The following is a 5,678-nucleotide window of genomic DNA, read 5'->3' on the forward strand; positions in this document are numbered from 1 at the left end:
CAAAACTGGGAACAGAGAAACAAAAAAAAAACATGTGAGCCATCAATCAAAATGGCGAACACATCCAGAAGCTTAAGCAATCTCTGCAGCATGGCGCCTTCCCCTCTTTCTTTCTCTTCTTCGTCTTCTTCTTCTTTTGCTTTTTCTCTCTGTTGCCTGTGATGCACGGAGGCCAAGAGATTGTGGCGAGGCGGGAAGATGATTATTGAAGGCATCGACGTAGGAACAGGAGCGGGCTATCTTGAAGATAAGGGAATTCTCTGGGACAATGATGGAGACGAATCATCGTTTCTCTCTATGGCCCGAGTTGAAAGGGTGTGGATAGCAACATGTAGAAGAGAAACAAGATGTGCAAGCGGGAGTTCCTTTTCTTCTTCTTCTTGTTCCTCTTGGAAACATGAAGACGTTGCACTATTATATATGTTCTGCATGTCTTCTTCTTTTTTGCATCCTTCTCACGGGCTTCCATCTGGCCATGTTTAAATATGGTGGTCATACGCCATCCACTGGACATTACCATAGTTGAAATTGAGGAGCCAAATATAATAGCTGTAGGCTTCTCTTAGATCGACTTCTTCTTCCTTTTGTGATATTTCTCTCTTCTAATGCACAGGACACTAATAGGTCACCTCATTCTGCACTTTAAAAAAAAAACCCTTTTTGAGGTTTGTTTCTTTCTTGCTATGCCTCCTTTCTTTCTCTTCTCAGACTATCTATCCCATCGCAATGGCTTCTTTGTAGTTCTTTAATCCTTCCTCTTCACAGCATGTACACCATATGACTATATCCTCCTCTTCTATTTCTTTGCCCTCTTGAAATGCAAACTTCCATTGTCTACTTATCTTCTTGTACTTTGGGATACACAATTTCTTCAATGCTTTGCATCAGATCTTCAAGTCTCTCTTTTTTTTCTTCCTTTGGTGTTTTGAGATCATCTTCTTCCCCGGTTGCGCACCAAAATGACAGCAACCCTCCCACGAACATAATCAACCACAAAACTAGGGACAAAGCACACAAAATCTATGTGTATGGCTCTGCCATTAATCTCAAAACTGAAAAGAAACCATAAATCTTCCACTTAATAATGAACTGATTCGTTATCTTCATCATCTTCATCCATAGCTTCAACCATTATACAAGAACAAAAGGGAAAAGAAGAATTTCTACACAAAAGACAGAGGAGAGAGGAGAGAGAACAACTTTTTGCACCACCAAAAAGGAGAATGTGCGATTGGACAAGAGAGGGAAGGGAAAAAGCCACATAACCACTCGTGCACTCCACCCCACCTCTTCCCCAAAAAGCACACCTCTTCGTATTTTTATTATTTCTTTGAAACTTTGATACATTTTATATTATAAGACCTTTGGCCTTTAATTTTGAGTATTCCTACCCTTTACAAATGCATGCACGTAACACTTTTGTGTATACCATTTATTTATTATGGATGTATGTGGATGTGGATGTGGCCCCCTCATGTAAGTGTGTATTTTAGTGATTTTGTAACAATGTAAATGTTATTCTCTTGATAAAAAATGAAAATATGATGCATGCTTGGATTCTTTTGTGCCTTGTTTTTTTGCTTCTTTTGGTGTCATCATGAAGATGCAACAGGATCAACATACCAACGAGGCTCAAATTGTCTCATTGGATCAAGTTACTAGGCTATTATCAAACCATTCTCAAGCTTATTTATAAAAACTCATATGCAATATGGCCATAGCTACTACTTGTGTTTTTTATTCTCTTTCAGATGCCTCAACTACTAACTAAGCATGAAACAATTCGCATGACTCCTAATTTCTACTCGTGCCTCACTCTAAGTCCCTAAGTTTCAAAACATCTTTACTTGGCTAGTTGTGGGAGCTCTCGCTCAACTGCCCCAAGACCCACGGACCGCTTGTTGTTTCAAGTGTTCCAAGTCGAGCACTAATGGCTACCTCTCACATAGCTAATGTGCTATCTATCTCTATGGGTGCAGTGAGCTTACCTCCATGCCAATCGAGTTACCTCCTCTCCTGTGCACTCCGATAGCTCCACGATCCAAGTGCAAGCTTCAAGCAAGCTCCATCCTCAAGCTCCTCGCTCCAAGCTCCATTGCCGTGAGCAAGCCAAGAGAAGAGAAGAGAAGAGAAGAAGAGAGGAGAAGATGGAGAGCTTCTCCTCTCTGGTCCCTCACCCTCACACACTCACTCTCTCACACTCTCACACTCCCTCTCTCAAGCACAAGCTCAAGCAAGCAAGAACAAGAAAAAGAAGAAGAAGAGGAGAGACACTTTTGGCCACACAAAAGACTGAGCTTCTCATTCACTTTTCAACTTTATATACAAAACCCTAAATCCCTTTTGGGTGGTCATCCCCTTATCCCCTTTTTTACATGGCCGGCTGTGGCCTAGGCCCTTTTTCCTATTGTCCTCCTATCTTCCTAGCTTCCTTCCTACCACCCATCTACCTTTACAAATTGCATGGGTGAGAACTCGACACTCTTAAAATAAATCATGGTTCACCTTGCATTTTTTTACAAAAGTATAAACTCATGCTTTTTATCGTGCGCCTTTTTCCTTGATTTAGGACATTTCTGCACTTTTTGTGTTTCTAGATTCTTCATTGCGCGCCTTCGTCTTTTGTTTCACTTTTTCCTTGGCCTTGTCTTCTGCTTTAGATTCTCTAACTTTTCCACCTTGTTCGTTTGAGGGTTAACATTACCTCCCTCTTAGACAAGTTCCAGTCCCATGGCACTCAAAGTCGTAGGTAGCAGGCTTTAGCATGCACCAAAGACGTGGGTGGAAGGGACATTTGTGGTTTGCCATGGAGTTTTGGTGATGGTGCAGATGAAGGTTGTTGGGGGCATCTGGTTGGTAATAGGGCTCGGAGTTGCACTCATGGGTTGGCATATGTGCTGATGTTTTGGGGGATTCTACATAGCTGACGATTCTTGGTGGGCTTACACGATGATAAAGGATAAGAATTCAAAGTTGATTGTTGATGAAGGGAGAAAGACACTTTAATTGGAGTCTTCAATACTTGCAATTGAAAACCTCTCATATGTGATCTCTCCCTCCGTGTAGTGCTAGTCTTTTTATGGTGCACAAGACGTAGTTCGATTAGTTTGGGAGACAGGTCAAACTCTAAGCAAGCTGAGAGTATTGTCTTGCACTTGAGGACCCAAACTGTGTACATATTTTAGTGCAGATATGATGTGAGTGCTTGTGCATACTTAGATATTACATAGTTAGAAGACTACGGGTCTAGTTCCTCGTAACAATGTGTGGATAAAGCAAAGTTGTCCATGTTGAGGAGAAGTACACAGGAAGGTGTATGACACACTCTTTGCATTGTGATAGCACGATGTAGCATAGTTGAACACATTGACACCAAACTTTCAATAGAGCTGGTAGCTATTGGATTGGCTCAACAAGTACGGTGTACTTTTCATGGCCATTCGTGCGGTGCTTACCATGATCGATTGCAATGATACTAAGGTAGAGTGCAAAAAGGAATCGTGCAAATGGGTCAGGGTGATAGGTCTAACTATAGGTGAGACAAGCTCCCTAGGTATGCCCTACCCTTGATGTGCCCTGAACAATTGTGGGGGATGTGTAGAGGGCTAGGGGACTAGGGACGGAGCCAGTCGACCAAGGTCACTGGGCATACCTAATTTGAGAACCCCTAGGTGTCATGCTGTGATTGTGAGTTTTTTTTCTTCTTCTTTTTTCTTTTCTTTTTTTTAAAAAATTTTCTTTCTCACTTTTTTTAAGAGAATAACATGAGTATAACCATTGCAATACGTCGAGGCTATTAGCCTTTCAACTAGATCGAGAAATGTCGAGATTCAAAGGCTGCAAAAATGGATATTACACCGATGATTGTGTCCCAGCCTTGTTGCTAGAGGAACAGTTATTGAGATGGGGAGATACACTAGAGATTTTGCAAAACCTCTTTGTAACGTGTGATGTTGGTACAATTGAGATAACAGTAGTCGTGAGTGCCATGTGTAGAGTTTGACCCAGAAAGAGAAAGTGGCTACTTATCATGCTTTGGGCCATGCGATGTGGGCGATCAGCAAGGGTGATTTTCACTTTTGGCAGTTTGTCTTCGTCATGGATCTTTGTGAGGTTGATGGTCTTGCAGTGACTTGGGCATTGAACACTTTCGTATAAAGACATGTGTCATCCTACATCCACTTGACACTTTGTGAAAGTATATGCAAGTCATATGCATCAAATATAATGAGCACATACAACACAAAAAGATATTGCTTTATCAAAATCCTATGGTGCTGGCTGCGATGCATTTTATTGGCACTTGTTAAAGACATGCCATGGATTAGTAGTAAGGGAGGTTTATGCAGTTTTGGGGGGCCTGCCCCTTTAACCACTTAAGGACGAAAACTTATGACAATATGGCATTTGGAAAGAAACTTATACAACATAGGGCCTATTCCATTTGTATGAGGCAAGGTGAATTTGGGTGATCAGATGACTGGGGTTGTGTCGGTGGTGGGCTCTTGTTAGGCTGTGCGGGGAAGATATGAGCCAGGACCCGAATGGTGTAGTCCCTGGCCGCAGCTATTTCAAGCATGCTTTTAAACAATTCATCAAATTCCCGCTTGTCTCTAGCTGCCTTCTCCTCTTTCGAGTACCTGGTGTCCGAGCGTCTGGTGGGGGCCTACACGGCCGGGGTTGCCACCCTCCATGCATTCCTTTGAGCCTTTGTTTTCTTGGCCTGGGAAGTTTTTGGCATGCGTGTAGGTGATGTCGCTTAGGGCCTCTTTTCTGTGCGTACCTCTTAAGGGTAAGCACATATCGCTTTGGTGGAGGCACTTGTCCCCTATGCTCCTTTCTACGGAGGAGAGCTTCCTTGCATGCCAACTGCATTGTGTGCTCCATGACGACTACTGTGGGGAAATCTGTAAAATGTGAATCAAGATTAGGCTTTGAGGTAGGATAGAATTATTTGCATAAAAGGGATTAAACAATGGATTATCAAGCGCATATGAGAAGGAGGGGCGAGGTGAGGCATGTAGTGTTTGTTGTAGAGGGACGGCCCTTGTGATGATATTTGTCTTACCTACAATGCGGGGCATATTCTAGTCATTAGAAAATCTTGGCTTATGCTAAGTTGCATGGACTAGTTGTCATGGAGTGGAGCAGGGCTCATCCCCATAAGGATAGATAGAAAATGGGGGGAAAAGCCTATAGAAAGGGACGACGCCTCATCTACGCTGTTAGAGATGTTGGTTAGGGCTTCCTATGGTGGTAATGAGGGTTGTATGCCCTCCACCTAGAGGCGGGAATGGTCGCATGACTTCTAGACGTGTGGTGAGAGGAGCATGTGAGGAGCTCAACCTGTCAAACCCAACTCCTCTCCCAGTGTTGCTTGACTATCATTGCTTGTGTGTATTGATATTATCTATATAGGGTCACAAAACTCATTGTTTATTTATGTACATATTTATGAATCCATGTCACTTCATAAGGATAAAAACCAATTGTAGAACTCAGGATTGTAATGGAGTGTGGCACATGCATCTAGTACTCGTGGCAGCTTACTCAATAACAATAGATATTTTGCAACATCGAGTAGCATGGTACCTTGTCCGAGTCTACTGGCAACATGTAACTCCTTCTCAGTGAGAACCTTATCAGCCAGAGAGTTCTCTTGGCTAGTTCTGGCTAAG

The sequence above is a fragment of the Lygodium microphyllum genome, chromosome 4 (assembly GCF_053477565.2).
Source record: "Lygodium microphyllum isolate KBCC chromosome 4, Lygodium_microphyllum_v1.1.10, whole genome shotgun sequence".
NCBI lineage: Eukaryota > Viridiplantae > Streptophyta > Polypodiopsida > Schizaeales > Lygodiaceae > Lygodium > Lygodium microphyllum.